General features: G+C 42.7%; 2 pseudogenes; one reads left to right on the forward strand and one right to left on the reverse strand.

Moving 5' to 3' along the window:
* Window positions 1–1,300: 1,300 nt before the first annotated feature.
* LOC118635431 lies at window positions 1,301–1,833 on the reverse strand (annotated as a pseudogene).
* A 10,283-nt stretch (window positions 1,834–12,116) lies between these two features.
* Window positions 12,117–27,645, forward strand: LOC118635432 (annotated as a pseudogene).
* Window positions 27,646–27,729: the final 84 nt, after the last annotated feature.

Below are 27,729 nucleotides of genomic sequence, written 5' to 3' on the forward strand. Positions count from 1 at the left end.
TCAGAAGCAGGGGGCGGGGTGGGGACAGAACAGGGCCTACCTTGGGTGCCCTATTTCAGCCATGCTCAAGCTCTCCTCCACCTTCTTGAAAATAAAGAGCATATCTATAAAGTTGTTTTAAAGTCTTTGGTCTTGCCCTGGCTGGTTTGGCTCAGCGGTTAGAGCGTCCGCCTGCGGTCTGGAGAGGCCCGGGTTCAGTTCCCGCTAAGGGCATGTACCTCGGTTGCAGTTTGTCCCCGGCCCTGGTTGGTCGTGCGAGTGGCAACCACTCGATGTGTCCCTTTCACGTCGATGTTTCCCTCTCTCTCTCTTCCTCTCTCCCTCCCGCTCTGTCTGTACAAAAAAATGGAAAAGTGTCCTCGGATGAGGATTAAAAAAACAAACAAACAAAAAACATAAAGTCTTTGGTGTCAACCTGTGGGTCGTGACCCCTTTGTGGGTCAAACGACCCTTTCACAGGAGTTGCCTAAGACATAACAGTAGCAAAATTACAGTTATGAAGAAGCAACGAAAATAATTTTATGGTTGGGAGTCACCACAACATGAGGAACTGTATTAAAGGGTCGCAGCATTAGGAAGGTTGAGAACCACTGAGATGTACTTAGAGGGTATTATACTAAGTGAAAGAAGTCAAAGAAAGACAACTACTATATGATTTTACTTATATGTGGAATCCAATGAATAAAATAGACAAACAAACAAAATAGAAACAGACTCATAGATGCAGAAAACAGACCAAGGGGAGTCAGAAGGGAGGGGTATTGGGAGGCTGAGTGACAAAGATGAAGGGATTAAGAAAACAAAAACTCATAGACACAGACAACAGTATAGTGATTACCAGAAGAAAATGGGGGTGGGGGTAGGTGGAAGAGAGTAAAGGGGGGACAAATGGTGATGGAAGGAGACTGGACTTGGGGTGATGAACACACAATACAATATGCAAATGATGTATTCTAGAATTGTACACCTGATATCTATATAATTTTAATAACCAATGTCACCCCAAGAAATCCAATAAAAATTTTAAAAGAAGGAAACATGACCCTCGTAATTCCTATAAAGACCATGTCCCATCAAGCTGTGTCTTTCCCTTTTGAGCCCCATGGAATAGTTAAGGGCATATTCTCTCACTCATTATAAATTCAGAGCATACAATGCAAACAGACCTTTCAACTATTATAAATGGAAAGGTTCAAGTTAGGTAACAGACCAAGGCCTCTAAGTATCTCTTGCTTACTTTTTTCTTCAGGGTAGTTGGCAGAAGAGCCGAGGCCCCCAAATCCTTACCTCCTAGAACCTGTTAGGCAGGTTTCTGTGATTCAGGCAGGGAGGTAGAGGTGCAAAAACCTACATTCAGACCAGAAGAGAAAAGCTTTTGTAAGCATTTAATGAACTTTCCTCCATGTGGCTTCAAGCTGCCAAGACACAGTCTCCCGCCCCCAAGACCCTTAATCTTCTCCTCAGCTCTTTCTTCTGCTGAAGAACGTGGCCTTCAGGACGGCCGGCCGCTGTGGGAACTTTCCCTTCCCCAGAACTTTGCCGTAGCCCGATCGCACCACATCAATGATGGAAGCAGCTCCAGTCTTGTTTCTGGCAGCATTTCTGTGTCTGCTCACTGACCGAACTCCACGGTTTAACAAGGTTGACAGTTGGGCAAAAGCTTTGGTTCTTTTTTAATGGTAATGCCTCACATTAACTTTCCCAACTGGGCAATATTTGTGGAAGTTGGTTCTGGGATTTTACATGCCACCAGCATTACCTCGGCCTCCAGTGCTGCCGAGGCGTGGCCGACATGGCCCGAAGCTCCTGGGTCTTCCTCAGTCTCCGTGGCATGTTGATGCTGAGACGAAAGAGCCATAGCAACTTTCAAGTTTACAACGCTATATTCTTTCTGATTGGTGTTTCAGGCTTCTTAGGGTATATTCCCAGAAGTGGGATCACTGGATCAAAATGCAGTTCCATTTTTAATTTTTTGAGGAAACACCATATTGTTTTCCATAGTGGCTGCACCAGTCTGCATTCCCACCAGCAGCGTACTAGACACAGAAGTTTATATATTGCTTAACTCTGTGCCAGACCATGTTCTAGCTGCTGGGGTTACCGCAACACAGCAACCAAAGACTGTGACTTCATGGATGTCATTTTCTCACAGGACAGACACAAATAATAAACAGGTAATAAAAATAAGAAACTCAGATGACAATACTGGGTGCAAAGTAAAACAAAGGAAGAGGGTGGTTGGGGATAGGGAGGGCTTGCTATTTTATATGAGATGGGCAAAGCATATGTCACTGACATTTGAGCAGAGACCTAAAGGAAGTCTGATTATTAGGTTGATTACTTCTCATTGTCTTGTACAATACTAGGTAGAAATACAAAGCCTACATATCTCATACCATGGACACAGAATACCAAAGAGATGTGAGACCTTGCACCTTGAGACATAGAAATCTGATGTTTATATCAGATCCTGGGAAAGAAAATTTACATCAGCTCACAGATCCTCATTCCACGGCCCATTTCCACGAAAACATCATAGAGAACTTAATACCCAGAGACACCAGCCTAGAAAGAGTTCAGAGACATTTAATTCTATGATGGACTGTCCCAAACCACCTTACATGCCACACTTCTAGGAATACAGACCCACAAAGTACTTGGGCTTGATCATCTTGGACAGAAACCCAGACAGCTGAGTGACTTCAGATTCTGGTTATAGGTACTAGATCAGCTTAGAGGCCTGAAACATAACCAAGAATGAAAACCTTAAAATGCCAAAGCCTCCCTACTCAGGGATATAGACCCTCCCTCAGGATATCAAAAGCTGACCTTCAGGGAGAGTCTCAACAAATCAGCTGGGACAATTCACAACTTACAAAACAGGGCACAAAACAGCTTAGAGACCTCACATCTGGGACACGGATTGCTAAAAAGCTCAGAGACCTCACACCACAGGCCACCCACAGGCCACAGAAGAGCTCAAATTTCACTCCATGGAATGAAGACACAAGTTACTCAGATACCATACTCCATGATGTAGAGACTCTACAAAATACAGATTAAAGATATCATGACCTGTCCTGGCTGGTTTGGCTTAGCAGTTAGAGTGTCAGCCCACGGACCAAAGGGTCATGGGTTTGATTCCCAGTCAAGGGTTGTAGGTTTGATCTGCGACCCTGGTAGGGGTCGTGCGGGAGGCAACCAATCGATGTGTCTCTCTCACATCGATGTTTTGCTCTCTCCCTCCTTCCCTTCCACTTTATCTGAAAATCAATGGAAAAAATATCCTCGGGTGAGGATTAACCAAAAAGATATCGTGACCTGCACAAAGGCCCTAAAGCAGGTCAGACACCTTGTACCCTGGGACACAGAACCCCCAAACAGCTATTATCACCATATGATAAAATGCCCCCATCAGCCTTTGAGATTTCCCCCAATTATTCGTATATTTAACATCCTGCCAAGACACTAAAAATCTCATTGACCTCACATTTTGGACATAATTGCTAAATCAGCTCAGAAACCTGGCACATGGCTAAACACACCTTGGAACAGCAAGGTGGCCTCAAATTCAAGGAGATAACCTCAACAATTCTGAGATGTTTACAGTCAGGGACACTGACCCTCAAAATACCAAACACCTCACAACCATGGAAATAGACCCTCGAAGACTTCAGAGAACATGGTAAAAAATAAACCAGCTCAGCACACACTAGGAAGTATGAGATGCCACATGTTAGGTAGAAGAACCCCAAGGGGTTCAGGCGTCCCACAGTTTAAGATACAGCCTAGAGACTGAAAACATCCCAAGGTTTTCAAAGCCTGTGACAGAGAGACACTCATTCTGTGACCCAGATTCCCAAACACCTCAGGACCTCATACTGTGGGTCAGCAACTCCCAAATACCTCAGAGGGCTCCTACCCCAGAAACATAGACCCAAAGTACTCAATGTCTTCACATAGTAGGAAACAGGACCCCAAATTATGCATAGACCCCCTCACCTTAGGACCCAGATCCTTAAAGAGCTAGGGGATCTCACACCTGGAGCATGGTCCCTCAAACAGCCTAGAAGCCCTACACTGCCCCCTGCCGGAAAGGGAGACAGTCTAGCTGCTGTGGCATTGTGGCTGCTGTGTTCGTCCTCAGCCATGGGGCCAGCAAGGGAGCTTTCTCTGGATTCTCCCTTATCCTTCCTGTCTGCCAGGTAGGGTTCCTAGAGTAAAACACCACTGCCCCCTGCACTGTGGCCCCCAAAACTTCACACTCTCTTCCTAGCCTGCATTTGGTCTCCAGCAATTTGTCACAATTTCTAGCTTAACGTTCCTCTCAGCTCATATAGTGTCTGGTGGTTCCCACCCCAGGTGAGCAAATGCTCTGGTCCTGAGTGTCCGAGCAGGCACTTGGTTCTTTCTGGATTTCAGGATGGTCACTTGTCCTGTGGCCTCAGTTTTCTGATGAGTGCACACCGCTATTAATTTGCTCCCTGTAAAACGTCTTCCTTGTTGTAAAGATGGCAGTTTCTCTTCTTCAGGTTTTTACATGTCTAAGTCTTTTTTTATTTATTTCTTATCTTAACAACTTTCCTCCTCTTCAACTATTTCTCTTAAATCATTGTTGTGTTTATTTGCGCTTATATTCCTTCTAGTTTAGTCTTCGTTTCGAAAATAATTTTGTTTTTAATTCTTTCTTGAATTCTATTACTTCGTTCCTGAATTTTTCTCATTCTGATTTATATTGTTCTCTCTCTCTCTCATTTCTTAATCCCTTAGCTCATTTGGAAATACTAGCATAAAGTTTTCATTTGTTTTGTAGGCATTCCCTCGTTGTCTATAAGGGTGTTATATTGCTCCTTGTCCTCTTTTATTCTTACAATAACTTTATGTGGAATTGACCAGCATTCTTTTTTTTTTTTTTTTCCTCACCCGAGGATATTTTTCCATTTTTCGTACAGATAGAGTGGGAGGGAGAGAGAGGAAGAGAGAGAGAGAGAGAAACATCGATGTGAAGGGACACATCGAGTGGCTGCCACCCGCACGACCAACCAGGGCCGGGGACAAACTGCAACCGAAGTACGTGCCCTTAGCGGGAACTGAACCCGGGTCTCTCCGGACCGCAGGCCGACGCTCTAACCGCTGAGCCAAACCGGCCAGGGCTACCAGCATTCTTTTATATCAAGTTAATTTTCTTGGCTGTTCAGAAGGGAGGCATGGTTCAGGATCACTCTTCTAACTTCATGGATCAATTGCTTTATGACTCGATCGCTCTTCTGTTTTTGTGAAGAGCACAAAACTATAGGATCTTGCTTTGGGAGATGTCAAGTTTCTGTTCTCCCTTGCTGTTTCTTTTTTATATACTAAGTATTTTATTTGTATGCTGCTGCCAGTGTATATAAAATACTCATCCTTGTGAAATAGAAATCCATGAAAATTCAGAGAGATAGATGTTAAGAACTGACAAAAGCAGAAGCTTGTACAGTATGGCACCTCTTATAAGGTCCGCTTTGTGTACAGGTTTCAAATTTAGCTCTCTTTGAATATTCACTGGTTCAAGAAAAGATTGAGCCTTCAAAGATTCATTTCACCACAAAAAGGAATAGACTTTCTGGGATCTGAAGGGATTGGCACTTGAAGATACTCCAGTCAGCAGGGGGTCATGTTGAGCATTCCCCAGACACAATTGGTTCACACCTGCAGCCGCCTAGGAAACCTTCATGTGGTTGAACTTCCAGCTGGAGCTGTGGAGCGGTGAGGCTGGAGGAACCAGATATGGTGTACTTGAGAGCCAGGCAGACTTGTCGGTAGTGGGTCGGCCGGTCGTGGGTCTGCGGGGCCAGATGGCGGGGCAGCCCATCTGAACCTTCTTTTTCCTTGAACTCCATGTTCTTCCTGCTCACTTTGGATTCTTCTCCCAGTGTCTCCAGTGTGGTTGGGATTTTTTTGTTTTGTTTTGGGTTTTTTTTTTTTTTTTTGCTTTTATTATTTTTATATATTTATTTATTTTATTCTTTTTTTAATTTTATTTTTGTTACAGATGTTTTTCTTTTTTTACCCCATTGACATCCTCCTCCCCATCCCCCCCCCACCCCATCCCTGGCTTTGTTGTCCATGTCCCTTGGTTATGTATACATGCATATAAGTTCTGTGGTTTATCTCTTCCCACCCTCCACCACCCCCTCTTCTGAGGGTTGTCAGTCTGTACCCTACTTCTGTAATTCTGGGTCTACCCGATTCCTCAGATTGTTATATTCATTATATTCCACATATAAGCGAGATCATGTGATATTTGTCTTTTTCTGCTTGGCTTGTTTCACTTAGGATAATACTTTCCAGGTCCTTCCATGTAGTCTCAAAGGATAAGAGAGATCTTTCTTTCTTACAGCTGCATAGTACTCCATTGTGTATATGTACCACTGCTTTTTTATCCATTCATCTACTGATGGACACTTGGGTTTCTAGATCTTAGCTATTGTAAATAGTGCTGCTACAAACATGGAGATACATATATTCTTTCTGATTGGTGTTTCAGGCTTCTTAGGGTATATTCCTAGAAGTGGGATCACTGGGTCAAATGGAAGTTCAATTTTTAATTTTTTGAGGTAACACCATATTGTTTTCCATAGTGTCTGCACCAGTCTGCATTCCCACCAGCAGTGCACTAGAGTCCCCTTTTCTCCACACCCTCGCCAACACTTGTTGTTTGATGATTTGTTGATGGCGGCCATTCTGACAGGTGTGAGGTGATACCTCATTGTTGTTTTAATTTGCATCTCTCTGATGATTAGTAATGTTGAGCATTTATTCATATGTCTCTTGGCCATTTGTATGTCCTATTTGGAGAGGTGTCTATTCAGCTCCTCTGCCCATTTTTTAATTGGGTTCTTTGTCTTCCTTTTGTTGAGTTGTATGAGTACTCTATATATTTTGGAAATTAACCCCTTATCTGATGTATCATTGGCAATGATGTTCTCCCATACAGTAGGTTGCCTTTCCATTTTTATGGTTGTTTCTTTTGCTGTGCAGAAGTTTTTTAGTTTGATGTAGTCCCATGTGTTCATTTTTTCCATTGTTTCTGTTGCCCTAGGTAATGTGTCAGTGAAAATTCTGCTGCGTATGATGTCCGAAATTTTGTTGCCTACGTTTTCTTCTAGAATTTTTATGGATGCACAGGTCACATTTAAGTGTTTTATCTATTCTGAGTTTATTTTTGTGTATGGTATAAGTTGATGGTCTAGTTTCATTTTTTTGCATGTAGCTGTCCAATTTTCCCAACACCATTTATTAAAGAGGCTGTCTTTACTCCACTGTATGCTCTTGCCACCTTTGTCAAATATTAATTGAGCGTATTGCCTTGGGTCCATTTCTGGGTTCTCTATTCTGTTCCACTGGTCTATATGCCTGTTCTTGTGCAGTGTGGTTGTTTTGACAGTAGGACTCAGACTGCACAGCCCTTTCCAGGACTCTCCGGTCCACGGGCCAATGCTCTAACCGCTGAGCCAAGCCAGCCAGAGTTTTTTCTTTTTTTTTTCTTTATTGATTTTTAGAGAGAGAGGAAGGGAGAGGAAGAGAGAGATAGAAACATCAATGAGAGAGAACATCGATTGGCCGCCTCCTGCATCCCCCCACTGGGGATCAGGCCCACAACCTGGGCATCTGGCCTGACCGGGAATTGAACTGGCGGCCTCTTGGTGCATGGGTCGACGCTCAACCACTGAGCCACACTGGCCCGGCCAGAATTACTCTTTACTTTTGTGTGTGTTTGAAAAGTTCCATTAATGACTTTTTAAAAATCATTATCAGAGAGAGAGAATATGAAAACACTAGATTATATAATAATGAATACTAACGGTTAATGTGTGGGGAGGGTGTACACTGGGTAGATGGATAGTGATGGCAGGAAGTTTTCCCCTGCACACCTCTGACCTTATTGAAGTATATGCATATTACCCATTCAAAAACTAAGTAACTCTTTAAAGCATGCCTACAAAAAAAGACATCAACCCATAAGAACAAAAAGAATTGGAGAGGAAAACTCTGAAATATACTTTGGTATGTGGAAAGTGTATGGATGAGGAGTAAGGAATAAAGGAGACATTGAAAGTTAAATCCGAAGATGGCGGGTAGGTAAACGCGGTATCCGTCCTCCCACAACCACATCAAAGTTACAACTAAACTACAGAACAACCATCATTCAAACCCGCCTGAAATCAAGCTGAATGGAAGTCCTACAACTACGGAATTAAAGCAGCAGCCACATCAAGTCCCCATAACTTCTGGCTGGAAAAACCAGCGGGAACTGAGGCTCAGGGAGGCTGAGGCGGCTGGAGCCCGAAGCAGCTCCTTAAAGGGCCCGCGCACAGACTTCTCAGGCTCACTCCCTCTGAGCTTGGAGGGGAGCCAGCTCGAGGGGCACCAGAGACACACAGGGAAGAATTGAGCTGTTTGGCACTGGAGCGAGGGCTGGAGAGGGGGCTTTCTCCGGGACAAACGTGCTGTCAGAGGCCTTTGTTCCTTTGGTGAGCCCTTCCCTGGGGCGGCAGACAGAAGCCATATCTGGGACTCCAGCGACCTGGCTCACACTGGTAGCCCCGCCCTGCTGACTCCCTGAGGCCCCGCCCCACCCAACTTTCAGGCCCACCCAAGCTGTTGCCACTTGCTAAACCACAGGATTGGCCTGTCTTAGATCCTACTTCAGGTTTTTCCTAAATTCTTTCAAACAGGCAGCATCTGGTCTCAGCTAGCTCCATACCTCTCGTTAAATAATACACAGAAACAAACACAGGGAGGCAGCCAAAATGAGGAGACAAAGAAACAGGCCGCAAATGAAAGAACAGAACAAAACTCCAGGAAAAGAACTAAGTGAAATGGAGATAAGCAACCTAACAGATGCTGAGTTCAAAATACAGTGATACCTCGGTTCTCGAACGCCTCGGTTTTCGACCAAATCGGTATTCGACCAGGAGATTCGAGAAACTTTTGTCTCGGAATCCGAACAAATATTTGGAACTCGAACTTCCGAGATGAGCCGAGTTGAGCCGAATGGCGTTCATTCGGCCCAGCGCGCCTTGCTTGCGTCATCAGTGTGAGTGCAGAGAGAGAGTCACGCTTTGTGGAGTCACGCTTTTCTATTGGTTTCATTGCTTCGGTTCTCGAACAATTCGGTTCTCGACCGTCCTCCTGGCACGAATTATGTTCGAGAACCGAGGTATCACTGTACTGCTTATAAGGATGCTCAATGAACTTAGTGAGGGCCGCAAGAGCATTAAAAAACACCAGTCAGAAATGAAGGAGGCACAGTCAGAAATGAAGGAGGCACTAACTGAAATAAAGAATAATTGACACAGATTCAATAGTAGAGTAGGTAAAGCCAAGAAGCAAACCATTGATTTGGAATACAAGGAAGCAAAACACACCCAATCAGAACAGCAAAAAGAAAAAGGAATCGAAAAAAATGAGGATAGTGTAAGGAGCCTCTGGGACAACTTCAAGTGCGCCAACATTTGCATCTTGGGGGTGCCAGAAGGAGAAGAGAGAGAACAAGAAGTTGAAAACCTATTTGAAACAATAATGGCATAAAACTTCCCTAACTTCGTGAAGGAAACAGACATACAAGTCCAGGAAGCACAGAGAGTCCCAAACAAGATGAACCCCAAGAGGCTGACACCAACACACATCATTATCAAAATGCAAAAGGTTCAAGATAAAGAGAGAATCTTAAAAGCAGCGAGAGAAAAGCAGTCAGTCACTTACAAGGGAGTTCCCATAAGACTGTCAGCTGATTTCTCAAAAGAAACTTTGCAGGCCAGAAGGGAGGGGCGAGAAATATTCAGAGTGATGAAGAGCAAGAACCTACAACCAAGATCTCTCTATCCTGCAAAGCTGTCATTTAGAATCGATGGCCATATAAAGAGTTTCCCAGACAAGAAAAAGTTAAAGGAATTCATCACCACCAAACTGTTATTATGTGAAATGTTGAAGGGTCTTTTTGAAGAAAAAGATAAAATATATGAACAAACAAAATGGCAACGAATACATATCTATCGACAATTGAATCTACAAACAAAATGAACAGGCAGAACAGAAACATTCTCATAGATAGAGAACATTTTGTTGGTTGCCAGATGGGAGGGGGGTTGGGGGAATGGGTGAACAAGGTGAAGGGATTAAGAAGAACAAACTGGTTGCTAGACTGACAAACCTCAAAGAGAAGGGGGTTGGGGGACGGGATGAAATAAACCAAAGAACTTATATGCATAACCAATGGACACACAACAGTGTGGGAAAAGGCAGGAGGGAGGTGGGAATGGGGAGGAAGGCGTCAATGGGGAAAAAAGTGAGGAACATCTGTAATACATTCAACAATAAAGATAAAAAAATAAAAAATAAATTTAAAAAAACAATAAAGATAAGAATAAAAAAAAGAAAGTTAAATCCGTTACTAGCAGCTGAGAGGATGAAAATCAGCATAATATTGCACAGTGTAAGCTCTGATATTTGGTTTTTATTCTCTTTTGTAATGTAAGTGCCTGATTTAAACTTTGATTGCCTGAGACATCCATTCAAAGAGGCACCCACTTCCATTAAACACATTCCCAGCCACAGGACTAGATAAGAGCCAGGCGCTTTCCCTAACTGAGGCTTATTTGTTTTAGAGATCTTGGTTGATCTCCTTTTTCTTTTTTGAGAGAAAGTATACATTTTTATTGTTTTAAGCCACCAAGTTTATGGGGTGATAAATACACAATACAATATAGAGATGATGTATTGTAGAATTGTATACCTGAAACCTGTATAATTTTATTAACCAGTGTCACCACAATGAATTCAATTAAAAATTCTTTTTCTGATTGAATGGAATGATTTCATTAACTGACCATTTGGGCTATACGTTTGTTTTCTTTTAACCACGTTTTAGATTTCCACTCTTATGTTTTAAATTCACTAACAAAGAGTGAGCCAGCAAAACCCTATGCTCCTACCCTTGACCCCAATAAAAATAGAACCCCAGGCCGAGCCTTCCTCTCCTCCTTCCCCTCTCCCTCTGTGGCCCTGGTGGGCACTATGTAATTTCCAGGTCTGGTGAGTAATAAACCTATATCTTGTCAAAGTTTCCTGATGGTCATTGCTGAAGGGCGTCTTGCAATCACAGTAAGAGCACAAGGGCTGTTCCAGCCACAACATTGCCTGAGACCAGTACAAAACATATTGGAAGTGGAATCCCCAAAAGACTCCGAAATTAACAGCACCAGGTACCTGTGGAAGTAAGAGTGCATCCAAAAGTAAAGATGGATTGGTTACAAGTTTATTTAAGAAGAACTTAGACCCAAGCATTTTTTCCCAGTCCATGAATCTGGAAGGATATAAAACATGTGAAAAATTATTGATCGACATAAATAGGACACCACAGTCAATGACAACAGAGTAAATTTTTTTTGAACTGCAACAGTTACCAAAATTAACCATATCCATAGCTATAGAGTAAGCTTAATTAATTTTAAAGGACTGACGTCATCCTCTGATCATGGTGGAAATACATGACATCATAAATAACAATATGATAACTAGAAGATCTATAACTGCTGGGAAATTAAGTAGTATATCACTAAATAACAGAAGAGTCAATGTAGAAATCAAATTAGAAAATATTTCAGATGGAACAGTAATGAGCATAAACTATATCATGCACATACCTAGGTTGCAGGTTCGATCCCTGATTCCGGCATGAATGGGAGGCAACTGATCGATGTTTCTCTCTCACATTGATGTTTCTCTCTCACATTGATGTTTTTCTCTCTCTTCCTCTCTCTGAATCAATTAAATATATATATATGTCCTCGGGTGAGGATTAAAAAAACAAACTAGCAAGCACAGCCAAAGCAGTCCTGAAAGAAAGTTTTATAATCTTGAGTGCATGTCTTGACAGACGAAAAGCCTGAACTTCAATTCATCTTAAGGAACCAGCAAAAGAAGAACAAATAAAACCCAGTGTAGCGGTAGCTGGCTCCCCCTCTCACGGCCATTGCAGTACCTTGAGCTCCATAGAGACAGTGCCGGGGGCAAGTGCCAGCCGGACCGGCACTAGGTAACGCTGAGCTCCTTGATGAAAAACAAACGTGGGCAGAGGAGATCCTAAGATGCTGACAGGCAAAATGTCATCACTTGCTTTCTTTGTGCAAACTTGCCGGGAGGAGCACAAGAAACACCCAGATGCTTTAGTCAACTCAGTTTTCTAAGTGCTCAGAGAAGTGGAAGACCATGTCTGCTAAAGAGAAAGGAAACTTTGAAGACAAAGCAAAAGATGGACAAGGCCTGTTATGAAAGAAAGGAAAACTTATATTCCTCCTAAAGGGGAAGCAAAAAAGGAGGTCAAGGATCCCAATACACCCAAGAGGCCTCCTTTGGCCTTTTTCTTGTTTTATTCTGAGAATTGCCCAATAATCAAAGGAGAGCATCCCAGCCTGTCCATTGGTGATACTGCAAGAAGCTGGGAGAGATGTAGAATCACACTGCAGGCTGATGAAAAGAAGGCTGCTAAGCTGAAGGAGAAATACAGAAAGGAGATTGCTGCATATCGAGCTCAAGGAGAGCCTGGTGCAGCAAAGAAGGACGTTGTCAAGGCTGAAAAAAGCAAGAAAAATAAGAAAGAGGAGGAAGATGACGATAAAGAAGGTGATGATGATGAATCAGTTGGTTCTAGTGCAGTTTTTTCCCCTTGTCTATACCTCCTATATATACCTTACTACTTTTAAAGAAAAAAATGGAAATGTAAGGCTGTGTAAGACTTGATTTTGAACTGTACAGTGTCATTGCTTTTTTTTGTTTGTTTGTTTTTAATCCTCACCCAAGGATATTTTCCCATTTATCTTCAGTTAGAGTGAGTGGGAGGGTGAAAGAGAGAGAGAGAGAAACATCGATGTGCGAGAGACACATCAATTGCTTGCCTCCCACACAACCCCAAACAGGGCAGGGGATGGAACCACAACCAAGGTGCAAGCCCTTGACCAGAATCAAACCCAAGATTCTTTGGTCCTTGAGCCAACACTCTAACCGCTGAACCAAACCAGCCAGGGCTCATATATGAGGATAGCAGTTTTTTGCATCTTCAGTTGTTTCTGATGCAGCTTATACAAAATAATTGTTATGTAACTGAATACCACTGTAATTGCAAAAAAAAAAAAGTTGCAGCTGTTTTGTTGACATTCTGAATGCTTCTAAGTAAATACAAGTTTTTTATTAGGAAAAAAACCCAAGGTAGTAAGAAAAAGGGTAAAAAAGGAAGTACAGAAAAGAAACACAGAGAAACAAATGTACAAAAATATCAATAACCAAGAGTTGGTTATTAAAAATTTATCTTAAAAATTGATAAACACCTAGAAAAACTAATCAAGAATAAAGACAAGATACTGATAACAAATGTCAGGAATAAAAAGGATATTCCTATAGATCTTATGGGCATTGCAAATATTAAAACAGTGTTATGAACAACTTATGCCAATAAATTTCACAATGTAGATTAAAACGGGCTAATTCCTTGAAAAACACGACTCTCCAAATGAACCTGAGAAGATATAGCTAATCAACTTTTGGTCACAGTAAGCTGACATCATAAAATAAGGTGAGAAATATCCCTCATCCTCTCTTTTCTGTAAATTATCATGTAGGATTGATATTGATTAATCCTGATATGTTAGATTTATTCAGTGGTCACACTATCTGGGCCTGAAGTGTTTTGTGGGTGAATGTTGTTGAATGCAATTTCTTTAATAGTTATGGAGCACTTAAGAGTTTCTATTTTTTCTGATGTCAATCTCATTAATTTCATTTTCAGGGAACTTGCTCATTTTATGTAAGATATCAAATTGTTCAAGTTGGTTCATAGCAGCACTATTTATAATAGCTAAGATCTGGAAACAGCCCAAGTGTCCATCAGTAGACAAATGGATAAAAAAGCTGTGGTACATATACACAATGGAGTACTATGCAGCTGTAAGAAGGAAAGATCTCGAGGTATCACCTCATACCTGTCAGATGGCCGCCATCAACAAATCATCAAACAACAAGTGTTGGCGAGGGTGTGGAGAAAAGGGGACTCTAGTACAGTGCTGGTGGGAATGCAGACTGGTGCAGCCACTATGGAAAACACTATGGTATTACCTCAAAAAACTAAACATTGAATTGCCATTTGATCCAGTGATCCCACTTCTAGGAACATACCCTAAGAAGCCTGAAACACCAATCAGAAAGAATATATGTACCCCCATGTTTGTAGCAGCACTATTCACAATAGCTAAGATCTGGAAACAGCCCAAGTGTCCATCAGTAGATGAATGAATAAAAAAGCTGTGGTACATATACACAATGGAGTACTACGCAGCTGTAAGAAAGACCTCTTATCCTTTGAGACTACATGGAGGGACCTGGAAAGTATTATCCTAAGTGAAATAAGCCAAGCAGAAAAAAGACAAATACCACATGATCTCACTTATATACGGAATATAATGAACATAACAGTCTGAGGAATACGGTAGACCCAGAAACATGGAAGTAAGCACAGACTGACATCCTCAGAAGAGGGGGTGGGGGGATGGGAGAGATAACCACAGAACTTATATGCATGTGTGCATGACCAATGGACATGGACAACAAAGCTGGGGACAGGGTGGGGGGTGGGGTGGGGAGGGGGGTGCCAATGGGGTAAAAAAGAAGAAACATCTGTAACAAAAAAAAATAATTTAAAAAATTTAAGAAAGAAGAAAGAAAGAAAGAAAGAAAGAAAGAAAGAAAGAAAGAAAGAAAGAAAGAAAGAAAGAAAGATAGATAGATCTCTTGTCCTTTGAGATGACATGGAGGAACCTGGAAAGTATTATCCTAAGTGAAACAAGCCAAGCAGAAAAAGACAAATACCACATGATCTCACTTATTTATGGAATATAATGAACATAACAGTCTAAGGAATAGGGTAGACTCAGAAACACGAAAGTAGGGTACAGACTGACAACCCTCAGAAGAGAGGGTGGTGGAAGAAGGGAAGAGATAAACCACAAAACTTATATGCATGTACGCATAACCAATGGACATGGACAACAAAGTCGGGGATGGGGTGGGGGGAATGGGGAGGAGGGTATCAATGGGGTAGAAAAGGAGAAACATCTGTAACAAAAATAAAATTTTTTTTAATAAAATAAAATAATTGTTCAAGTTGTTTATTGTGTTTGTTTATTTGTTTGTTTGTTTATTTATTTTATCCTCACCCGAGGACACTTTTCCATTTTTTGTTCAGATAGAGTGGGAGGGAGAGGGAGAGAGAAACATCGACGTGAAAGGGACACATCTAGTTGCTGCCACCCCCTCGACCCAACCAGGACCGCAGGCCAATGCTCTAACCGCTGAGCCAAACCGGCGAGGGCCATTTATTTTTTTAATATGTTTTTATTTATTTTTTAGAGAGAGAGGAAGGGAGAGATAGAAACATTGATATGAGAGAGAAACATCCATCGGCTGCCTCCTGCACACCCCCTATTGAGGATTGAGCCCTAAACCCGGGCATGTGCCCTGACAGGGAATCAAACCAGGTCCTCTCAGCCCATGGAATGATGCTCAAGCCACTGAGCCACACCAGCTGGGTGTGTTTACTTATTATCCCTCATATATCTGTATGCTATGCAGTGATGTCCTAATTTTTATTCCTGGTAGTAGTGATTTTAATTTTCACTTTTCCTGCCTTGATCAGTTCTGCTAGGAGTTCTTCAATTTCATTGACCTTTGAAATGATTAATAAAACTTGTTTACCAAAAAAAGTGCCTACATACTGTCATTCACTACAGGTAGGAATGAAAATAGAACAAGACCTATGTAGGACAATTTGGCAATATCTATTAAAATTACAAATTACACATATACCCCTTGACCCAGCAATTCCATTTCTGGGAATATGCAAAAATGATGCATATACAAGGTTATTTATTATAGCATTTTGATAGAAACTGGAAACACCACAAGATTAAATAAATTATGGTACATGAACACAAATGAATGCTAAGAAGCTGTAAAAAAAAAAAAAGAATGAGGAAGCTTTCTATGTACTGATTTGTAAAGATTTCCAGGATATTTTGTTAATAAAGCAAGATACAGAACAGTCTATCTAGTATGCTACCTTCTGTGTACGAAACAGAGGAATACATATTCATATTTGTTTATATATGCATAAAGAAATTCTGGACAGATACAAACTAAATTAGTCAAGATGGTCACAGAAGCAAACCCAAGCTCTTTGGCTTGGAATACAAGTCTTGCTATGATATGCTAGGAAGCCAGACTGCCTGCCACTTACTTTAATATAGGACTTTGGTCAAATTATTATTTACTCATCTGCCACATAAAGATAATAGTACCTATCCTCACAGGATGGTGAGGATTAAACAGATTAATAAAAATGTTTGGCACATAGTTAACATTCAATAAATGATAGCCAATTCATCACCACTGTTATCTGGCTCTAGCCTACCTTTCCACTCGTGTCCTAACCAGCTCCCCTACAGCTACGGCTCTCAAGCCCAGCTGTATATTAGGATCACCTGGGAGACTTTTTAAACTAATGGGGGAAAAAAAGCCCGGCTGGTGTGGGTCAGTGGTTGAGTGTCCACCCAGGCACCAAGAGGTCGCTGGTTTGATTCCTGGTCAGGGCACATGCCCAGGTTGTGGGCCCGATCCCCAGTGGGGGGTATGTAGGAGGCGGCCAGTCGATGTTCTCTCTCATTGATGTTTCTATCTCTCTTCCTCTCCCTCTCTCTCTAAAAATCAATAAAGAAAACAAAAATTTTAAAACAGACTCATAGATACAGGGAACTTTTTGTTGGTTGCTAGATGGGAGGGGGATTGGGAGGATGGATGAAAAAGGTGAAGGGATTAAGAAGTACAAATTGGTTGTTAGGCTGATGAACCTCAAAGGGAAGGGGGGAGGGAGGGCGGGAAGAGAGAAACCAAAGAACTTCTATGCATGTGTGCAGAACCAATGGACACAGACAATAGTGTGGGGAAGGCAGGAGTGGGGTGGGAATGGGGAGGTGGGGTCAATGGTGGAAAAAGGGGGTACATCTGTAATACATTCAACAATAAAGGTAAGTTTAAAAATAATAAAGTAAAAAATGGGGGGGGGGGATTAAGGCCTGGGCCCCACCCGCAGACAATATCAATCAGAATCTCTACCGGAGGAGGGGAAGTAGGGCCCAGGCAGTGATATTTTCAAAAAGTGCCCCAGATGGTTTCCATCATTTCTACCAGATTGTTGGTTCCTTCACTGCACCTGACACATCAGGCTCATCCTGCCTTCATTCCTTCGCTCACACTGTTCCCCCTCCTCTCCCAACCCCCATTCATCCCACGTCCCTGCCCGGTAAATTTCTACTCGCCTTCCAAGCCCTAAGTTAGATGCCCTCTCCTCCATTAGGACCTCTCTGTTCTCCACACACTCCTCCCTTTGATGACTGCCTGTGCTGCCTGCAAGGTGAGGCCCTGACCCCTACCCCCCACATGGCACACAGGCCTATCTTTCCAGCCTCATCACCTGCTTCTCCTCCACCATATATTTACTCCCTGTGCTTCTACTGCACCAAACTATTTGCCCTTCTGTAGGTGCACTTACATCTGAGCCTTTGCGCATGCTCTTCCTAACCCTCAGCCTCAAGGATGCCTTCAGCCAACTACTACTCTTCCTTTAAGACCCAGCTCATGCAGCACTCCTGTGAAACCCTCCCATATTCTCCTCGAGGTGGAGTTAGGTGTTGTCTTCCCTCTGTTCCCTCACGCTTTGGACTAATCTCTAGCATTCAAGCACTTTGTGTTTATTGTATATGTGTCTGGGTTGCCGGTCAGTCTGAGCTTGAAGGCAAAGATTGTGGTTTCTCCATCTCTCTTACTTTCATGCAACATAGACCCTGAATAAAGGAAATACTTAGAGAATGTTTGCTGAATTATATTACCCTGTGGGGGTTTACTGGTAGTCATTGTGAAAATTGCTGCTCTCCCCTTCAAGTAAAAACCCCGTAACTGAACACAATAGTTTATGACTAGTATGAACAGCACTGAGGAAACCAGATTATCACCTCTCATTTTAGCCCATTTTTGTCCATAGATCTGGGGCTAAGATCTCAATACCTTATTTACATTGTATTATCAAGCCAGGCTTTGAGGTCTAAGATCTTATTAATGTTAACAAAACAGCCTTTGAGTACCGCCCCCTCAACGGTTTCACTGCCTGACAAATCGCTTTGCTTACTCAATTATATGCAACCAAAGTCCAAAATCAGCTGGGAAGCTTTCAACATCCTCCTGCCCAGGCAGCCCAGCAGGCCAAATACATTCGAACCTCTGGGGGTGGGTCCCAGGCATCAGTGTTTTTTGAAGTTCCAGTTGAGAGTCACAGGCAAATTTAAAGCCATACAGCTCCCTTCCCTGGCTCTGCCCCCCCCCCCTTTTTAACATCAAATCTTCAATTTATTTGAAGCAATTCAATTTCAAAACTTTTAAGTTACAGCAGTCACAAAACACAAAAAAACAGGGAACAGTCAGAAACAATAAAAGAACAATCAGAAGTACCGTGTTTTTGTTTGTTTTAACACTGTCATGGCTTTATTCAAAACACAGTTGCACAAAAGTATTAACTTCAAAGGTTTTTGAGGAGAGTTTTGAGGAATTTAACACACTATATACATACTGCCATACAAAGAAATGTTAAAATAGGACCGAAAACGTCTACAAAATATAAAACCCACCCTTACTTATTTGCATGAAAAAATCACCCACAAAGCTAAACAAGTCTTAAAAAGTTATTTGGAGGCTCTTACACACTGTTCAAACAAACCAAAGAACTCTTCATTTTGATTGCACAATATGATGATTGATAAGAAAGTCGATATATAAATTTAATTTTAAAAATAAGTATTTTATAATCTGGCAAACAATGTGATGAGAATTCTTAGGGCATGTCAATTGTTTAAAAGGAGTAAAATGTTAGCTATTTGGGTATTTGAATCCCCCCACTAAAGTTATCCCAAGAGTTTTATTTCAGTCAGTGGTGCAACATTTTTCGTTTATCTACAAATAACTCTAATTTTTACTTTAAAACCCCAAGTCATGCATTTTTAAACTAAAAAAGCAGTACTATACTCAGTAACTTAAATTTGTCCCAGTATGGAATTGTAACTTCAGTTAATTTGCTGACACTAACTTAAAAAAAAGCTTACAAGTATTCAAACGAAGGGGGCGGGGTGGGGGGTTAGAGAGCCAAGATTAAAAAAGCAATTGCCCTGAACATGGAGCCTCCACAACAAAAAGGGAAATGAACTTGTCTCCTCATATTATATAATTAGTAGCCGTATAAGAAAACACACACACATACTTTTCCCAAATATTTTTCTACTTTTAATGGACATCCACTTGAAAACAAATCTTAATTTTAATATGGATTTAGTTTTAAATATTTTTCCCACTGCCTAATATAGTCCAGTCAAATGCTGTACCTTTAAATTATAGAAAGAATAATTAAAGATTCTACTCAGAAAAATTAGAGATACTTGCAGTGGGGTAGCTAAGTCATTTGGGAAGCTAACTTAAAATTTTGACTTGAGCCCTGGCCGGTTTGGCTCAGCGGTTGGAGCGTCGGCCTGCGGACCAGAGAGACCCGGGTTCGGTTCCCGCTAAGGGCGCGAACCTCGGTTGCAGTTTGTCCCCGGCCTGGGTTGGTTGTGCGGGTGGCAGCCACTCGATGTGTCCCTTTCATATCGGTGTTTCTCTCTCTCTCTCTCTTCCTCTCTCTCCCTCCTGCTCTATCTGAACAAAAAATGGAAAAATGTCCTCGGGTGAGGATTAAAAAAATTTGACTTGAGCCCTGGCCAGTTTGGCTCAGTGGTTGAGCGTCGGCCTGCGGACCAGAGAGTCCCGGATTCGGTTCCAGCTAGGGGCACGTACCACCAAAGAAAAAAAAAATTTTTTTTTGACTTGACTGTCTCATTAATTATCAACCGGCAATTATTCTGAGTTTTGAGGAACACTATTGCTGCTTCCAAAAGCTCATCTGCTTATTTTCTTTCTTCATCCTTCTGCAGTCTATACATCTTGTCAACCAAGAAAGATTTCCAGTAAGCAGTCTGTTGCATAAAACTGCATTGATAATAATATTCTTATCTCAGAAAATACTCAGTTTGTTTCACTTAGCTTTTTAAAAACTGAGACAGGTTTGAAAAGGTAGTTGAGGTATAAGAATAAAGGTTTTCCTGGGTATTCATAAATTTCCCAACCTTTTTTTTTTTTAGAAGAGGGAGGAGTGAAACAAGAAAGGAAGGTGATCATAAAGGAATTGCTGAAAAGAAAATGCAAAATGCACACTGAAAAACTAAACAAAATAAACAACTGTTAGCATGTCATGATCTTCATTCAGCTTGAGAACAAATGGTTTACCTGCATGTCTCTGAACTTACTATAAGCAGTTTTTCCTTCGAAAAAAAAATCTTATTAGTCACCTGGCGTAAAAGGTTTCAGAAGCCTCCCAAAAGTCATGAACTATATACTGTTGAATAGAACCTTTACTATTCTGCTCCTACTTTCCAAGTTACTCATGTGACAAATAAGCACCCAAAAACCCTTAGCCAAAAAAAAGCCATTGCCTTCAAACTAAAGATCTCTGGGTCACCTCTAAAAAGAATAACCAACTTATCATGTCATATTCCAGCTGACTGTAATTTCACTTAATTCATAAATAACTTTAAAACCTTATGAATAAAATGCACCGTACTATGCTATCATGTTTTAATTATGGGCTAAAAATGACTAATACAGTAAACTTATATTAGAAAAATTAAGATTCTAAAAACTACCCTTTTATTTTGTCCTCCCTTGTCTATCCTTTCTTCCTACCCCTCAACTCCACTCTCCCCCCCCCCCCACTTGCTTGCTCTCCAGTTACTTAAACTTATTTTCTTGATATGACTCACAGTACCACCCAGATTACCACTAAGCAGTGGAAACTGCACTGAGCTGGGAGTCAGTCAGCCTAGGCCTCTGTCCCTTTGTGGTCTTGGGGTCCCGTCCCTTCATTCTCTGGATCTTTGTTTCTTCTTGAGTCACATGGGGATCATGACACTTTTTCTTTTTTTTAAATTATTTCTTTGCTAATATCCTTTCAGTTTTATTTTGTTTTTTATCCTTACCTGAGGACACTTTTTAATTTTTTGTTCAGATAGAGTGGGAAGGAGAGAGAGGAAGAGACAGAGAGAAACATCGACGTGAAAGGGACACATCGAGTGGCTGCCACCCACACGACCCAACCAGGGCCAGGAACAGACTGCAACCGAGGTACGTGCCCTTAGCAGGAACTGAACCTGGGTCTCTCTGGACCGCAGGCCAATGCTCTAACCGTTGAGCCAAACTGGCCAGGGCTCATGACACTTTTTCTGCCACTTAAGAGGCCTGTCCATGTGAACTCTAAGTTCAGAACAGTGGTAACTGGGAGAGGAAAGGAGATGCACCTGGGAAGAGCGCCTGCTTTCTTTTCAAAAATCAAATCTGACAAAAATGTGAAGATTTGATAAAACTAGGGGTGTTTTATAGTATTATCTACTTTTCTGCACATTTGAAAAGAAGATAATAAAACAACTATAATAAAACAACTTTATAATATAAAAAATTTTAAAGCAAAATAAATAAAAGGGATTCTTATCGTCATCTTGCCCTAGTGTAGTTCTATTGTCCACCCTGGTATAGTAGCAGAAAACGATAGATCTTGGAGTTGACAGTTGGTTCAAATCCATTTCATAAGATAGAGATGTACAAATCAATAACTCAATAAATTAAACACTGCCTGGCCAATGTGGCTCTTTGGATTGAGTGTCCTCCCACGGACTGAGAGGTCCGGGTTCAATTCCCGGTCAGGGCACATGCCCAGGTTGTGGTCTCGATCCCCAGTAGGAGGCATGCAGGAGGCAGCCGATTAATGCATCTCTCTCACATCCATGGTTCTCTCTCTCTCTCTAAAAAAGCAATAAAAACATTTTTTAAAATTTTTTCCCTTTATTTATTTTAGAGAGAAGCCCTGGCCAGTTTGGCTCAGCGGTTAGAGCATCGGCCTGCGGTCCGGAGAGCCCCGGGTTCGGTTCCCGCTAAGGGCACGTACTTCGGTTGCAGTTTGTCCCCGGCCCTGGTTGGTCGTGCGGGTGGCAGCCACTCGATGTGTCCCTTCACGTCGATGTTTCTCACTCTCTCTCCCTTCCTCTCTCTCCCTCCCATTCTATCTGTACAAAAAATGGAAAAATATCCTCGGGTGAGGATAAAAAACAACAACAAAACTTACAAAAACTTACAATTTGTTCAGATAGAGTGGGAGGGAGAGAGAGGAAGAGAGAGAGAGAAACATCGACGTGAAAGGGACACATCGAGTGGCTGCCACCCGCATGACCAACCAGGGCCGGGGACAAACTGCAACCGAGGTACGTGCCCTCAGCGGGAACCGAACCCGGGTCTCTCCGGACCGCAGGCCGATGCTCTAACCGCTGAGCCAAACCGGCCAGGGCCATTTTTAAAAAATAATAAAATAAGTTAAACACTTGTCTGTTTTCTCTACCTGATTTTGGAGAAATCACTGAAGACATTTTTGCATGTACTGCACCAAGTAATTAAGAGTTCAGGTTAAGCTACCCTGGCCAGTTTTGCTCAGTGGTTAGAGCGTCAGCCCATGGACCAATGGGTCACGGGTTCGATTCTGGTCAAGGGCACGTACTTTGGTTTCGATTCGTCCCTGGCCCTGGTTGGGGTCGTGCGGGAGGCAACTAGTTGATGTGTCCCTCTGATGTCAATGTTTCTCTCTCTCTCTCTCTCTCTCTTCCTCTCTCCCTCCCACTCTATCTGAACAAAAAAATGGAAAAATGTCCACGGATGAGGATAAAAAAAAGAGTTCAGGTCAAGGAAACAAAAGCAACAGGAGAGAGACCCAGGAAGAGCCTGAAGAGGGAGAGGGAAGGGGATACAGGAGGAGGAGGAAAATGGGTTCATTCATCTACATGAAGTCACAATGAAGTACCAGTAACAGACATATACTCTCGCTTGTTCAGTCGTCAGCTGCGGTTTGTCCGTGGAGGGGTTGAACACCCCCGCCCACCGCACCAGCGCTATGGGCCCTGTAAGAAGGTAGCATACATTCATTGTTCGTGGTGCTCTTTTTAAACACACCTGCTCAGCTTTTTCAGTAATCTCAACTGATCTGCTACCCTGGCAACCACTAGCTCAGCACCTGGCACACTAGCCACAGCTCGCCCGTCTAGCACCTTCATTCTATTTAGACAAAGGTGCCCTTCTGGGCAGAGACAGCCTCTCTGGCTCACAGTGCAGCTAGCTATGTTTAATAGAAAAAGGGACTGCTCCTCCTGGCTCATGCAGCCCTGCACCAGGATGCACAGCACAGCTGGGTGAGCACAGGAGAGGTTGACTTGTAGATCCCCGTTCTCACCCCATCAGTGCAAGGTGTTCTATACAGTGAAAACTTGCATGACTTTATGTAGGGGGCGGTCCTGATGTGATTTGCGATTTGGCCCCTGTCTATATCCAAGACCTCAGATTGCTATTATCCTGGCCCTGCTCTTATTCACTGCTCTCGCTGGGTTACCTGCATTCCAGAACACTGGCCTTCACTCCTGCCCTAGCAGAAGACAAGCCCAGTCCTGCCTCAGATTTACTCACACGCTCTTCCCTCTGGACTGCTCTCCTTCCCAGACCTTTGCATGTTCAGGTTCTTACTTCACCACGACAATCCCTTCTCCAGATCTCCCAGGTCTTTCATATCATCACTACCTGAAAGTTGAATTTACATGTTTATTGTTGATTCCACCTCCCTTGAGAACTGCAAAAAGAACACTCCATTCAAACACTCACCCCTGCTTAACTCAGTAAGCCTGGGCTGCTCAAACCTCGCAAATTCTGAAGGAAGGCCTGTCTTCAGGACTGGCCCTTGGCTGGTTCTTGGGAGATAACCTCTGAACCCTGGGAATACTCTGTGGATAAGAATTGTTTTTATACTTGAGGCTTTGGGTCATACTATGTCAATGTGACCTCGCAGTATTGTTGGAAAAAAGCCCACTCCACCCACCCCTATCCCTGCACAAAAGGACTAAGCCAAACTTTAGCTTGGCTTCTAGAAGCCTAATCCATGGGATGACCCAATTCCCTTCTGGAAAAGCTCACTTGACAAAGGCCCCTGACCTCCCCTGCTTAGAGCATTACTGAAAGGGGTTTCCAGCTGTGAATTCTTCCCCTGTCCCTTTGAGATGGAGATGTATCTCCTACAACTCCATTGTGTCTCTCTCAAGGACCATTCCTTTGAAATGCAACCACCAGGAAGCCTAGGGTCTCTATCTCCTGATCTCTGTGGGAGGATAGACTCCCAACTTCAATAATTGACAGCTAGCAGACACAGCGGGCCTAACTGTACTTACCCTGACCAACCCTTTGTAATTCCTCACTTTCCTGACTCCACTGAACCTCTGCTTGCTCCTCTCTCTCCTTTATTTTATTATTATTACTATTTTTAATCCTCTTTCCATTGATTTTTTTTTTTAGATGGAGGGAGGGAGGGAGAGAGAGATGTGACAGAGACGCATTGATTGGTTGCCTCCCGCACGACCCCTACTGGGGCCAGGGATTGAAACCACAACCGAGGTATGTGCCCTTGACCGGGAATTGAACCCTAGACTCTGGTCTGCAGGCCAACGCTCTAACCGGGGAACCAGGGCTCCTCTCCCTCCTTTAAAATGACCAGTCACCCCTTCACAAATGGAAATGGGGCTCAGCTTTTTTTCCTACTGTTAGTAATGACTGAATAAAATCTGTCTTCACTGTTTTAACTACTGTCCGCCTTGGTATCTTTGACACCCTCCCTCAGAGACATGAGGACAGGGACCTCGTCTATTTTGTTCAATACTGAATACTAAGTGCCTCCAAGAACGCCTGGAACAACAAACATTCACTGAACAAACAAATACATGTTTGTTAAAATGCACATAGTAAAAAAAGGGGGGCGGGGGCAAGATTGGGCGATAGGAGATCTAGATTTCATCATTTGTCTAGGTTAAGTAGTCACCTGACTCAAGTTGCTTCATCAACACAGTCCAACTACTGTCTGTGTGAGCTGGGGCAAGATATGGAACCTCTCTGCCTCAGTTTCCTCAACCAGCAATTCTTTCCTCTCTGGGGGAAGATGAAAACAGTGTGAAAGAAACACAATAGTGTGGGAGTAGGCACTCAGGAAATGAGTTCCAAATTTGACCTTTTTTCCTGGGTCTCTCTTATCTGGTCTCTTACCCAGAGCAGCAGAGTTTGTGTTCATAAGGGTGCGGCCCCTGGAGCCAGAATGTCTGAATTTGAAGTTCCTCTTTGCTCCTTACTAGTTATGTGACTTTGGAAAGTGGCTTAACTTTTCAGTACCCGCCCTAGCCTGGTTAGGTCAGTTGGTTACAGCATGGTCCCCAAGACCAAGATTGTGAGTTTGATCTCTGGTCAGGGAACATACAAGAAGCAACCAATGAATGCACAAATAAGTGGAACAACAAATCGATGTCTCTCCCCCCACCCTCTCAAATCAATAAAAAAACAACAACAACAAACAAACCAAAAAACACTTTTTAGTACTCAATTTCTTCACTTGTAAACCAAGAATGATTGTAATCATATGGTTGTGGTGAGGATCAACAGAGTAAATACACTCACAACAGAGCCTGACATGTCATATATCAGTGTTAAATAGTATGATTGGGCCTCAGGATCTTCACTCACAAGAAGCATTAGACAGAATGACTGCCATCAACAAATCTTCAAACAACAAGTGCTAGCAAAGATTTGGAGAAAAGGGGACTCTAGTCCACTGCTGGTGGGAATGCAGACTGGTGCAGCTACTATGGAAAACAATATGGTGTTTCCTCAAAAAATTAAAAATAGAACTGCATTTTGACCCAGTGATCCCAATTCTAGGAATATATCCTAAGAAGCGTGAAACACCAAACAGAAAAAATATATGTACCCCCTATGTTCATAGCAGCACTATTTACAATTGCTAAGATCTGGAAACAGCCCAAGTGTCCATCAGTAGATGAGTGGATAAAAAAGCTGTGGTACATTTACACAGTGGAGTACTATGCAGCTGTAAGAAAGAGAGATCTCTTACCCTTTGAGACCACATGGAGGGACCTGGAGAGTATTATGCTAAGCGAAATAAGCCAGTCAGAGAAAGACAAGTATCACATGATCTCACTTATATGTAGAATCTAATGAACAAATTAAACTGATGAACAAAATAGATCCAGAGACAAGGAAGTAGGGAACAGACTGACAAACCTTGGAGAGAAGGAGGGTTGGGGTTGGGAAGAGATAAACCAAAGAACTTATATGCATATATGTATAACCAATGGACACAGGCAACAGTACAGTGAAGGGGGAGGAGGAGGGGGGAGGAGGGTGTCAATGGGGGGAAAAAGGAGGGACATCTGTAATACTTTCAACAATAAAGCTACATTTTGAAAAAGAAGAAGTATTAGGCTTGAAGGTCCCTAAAGCCTCTATGATGTCTGTCACCCCTGCAGCTGGAGCAGCCAATGGCTCCTTTCCCTTTCATTCTTTTTTGAAACATGTTATTAGCCTTGCCCATACTCACCCGACCTGCCTGTAAAAAAAAAACATGTTATTAATGTATAGTTGGCATATAATAGTATATTTGTTTCAGGTGTACAACGTAGTGACACTTATATACCTTACTATGTGATCCCCACACTAAGTCTAGTACCCATGTGTCACCATGCAAAGTTATTACAGTATTATTTACGATATTCCCTGTGCTGTCCATCACATCCCTGTGGCTTAGTTACTTTATAACTGATCATCTGTACCTCTTATTCCCCTTCACCTTTTTCACCCATACCCCCCACACCCACCCCTCTGGCAACCACTTTGTTCTGTTTCTATGAGTCTATTTTTGTTTTGTTGGTTCATTTGTTTATTTTTTAGGTTCCACATGTAGGTGATAGCATAAGATATTTGTCTTTCCCTGTCTGACTTATTTCACTTAGTATAATACCTCTGAACCCATCCATGTTGTTTTTTATTGCTGGGGTCTGGGGTCAGTTTTAACCCTATGAACTGGGCAGCTTCGCACCTCCTTCAAGCTTCACTTGCTGATAGGTGGTCTGAAAACACTCTTCACAGCACGTTTCAGGCCTATCTGAGGTCTTCCTTCGACACCCATGATGAAGGCAGAGGTTCATCCAGGCTGCCAGGGCCGCTCCACAGCAGGTGTTTCAACCGCACCCCACCCCGCCCCACGGGACCCCCTGTCTTACCCAGAGTCCCCCAGAGTGTGGAGCGGGCCCTGGAAGGGACTGGAAGACTGGGGGGGGGGTTCGGGGGGCCGCGCGGTTACTGTCCAAGTCTAGCTTCCCTTTGGGGGGATGATCTGAGAAGTGACTGGACCTTGGACTGAGCCCCTTTTGGGCGTGGAGATGTGAGGATGGGATTGGGAGGAGTTTCCTTTGGGTCTAACACCCCCACTCCCTTCTGACCTCTGGTTTTCAGTCGCCCCACAGCCGAAAGGAGCTACCACAGCTGCCCGTCTACTGCTGAGGACTCTGCGCCTGCCTAAACCACCTCCTCTTCCCTCTGCGACCAGTCGCTGTCACACACCGCTTTGTCAACATCACATTACAG

The sequence above is a fragment of the Molossus molossus genome, unplaced genomic scaffold (genome assembly GCF_014108415.1).
Source record: "Molossus molossus isolate mMolMol1 unplaced genomic scaffold, mMolMol1.p scaffold_m16_p_2, whole genome shotgun sequence".
Taxonomy (NCBI): domain Eukaryota; kingdom Metazoa; phylum Chordata; class Mammalia; order Chiroptera; family Molossidae; genus Molossus; species Molossus molossus.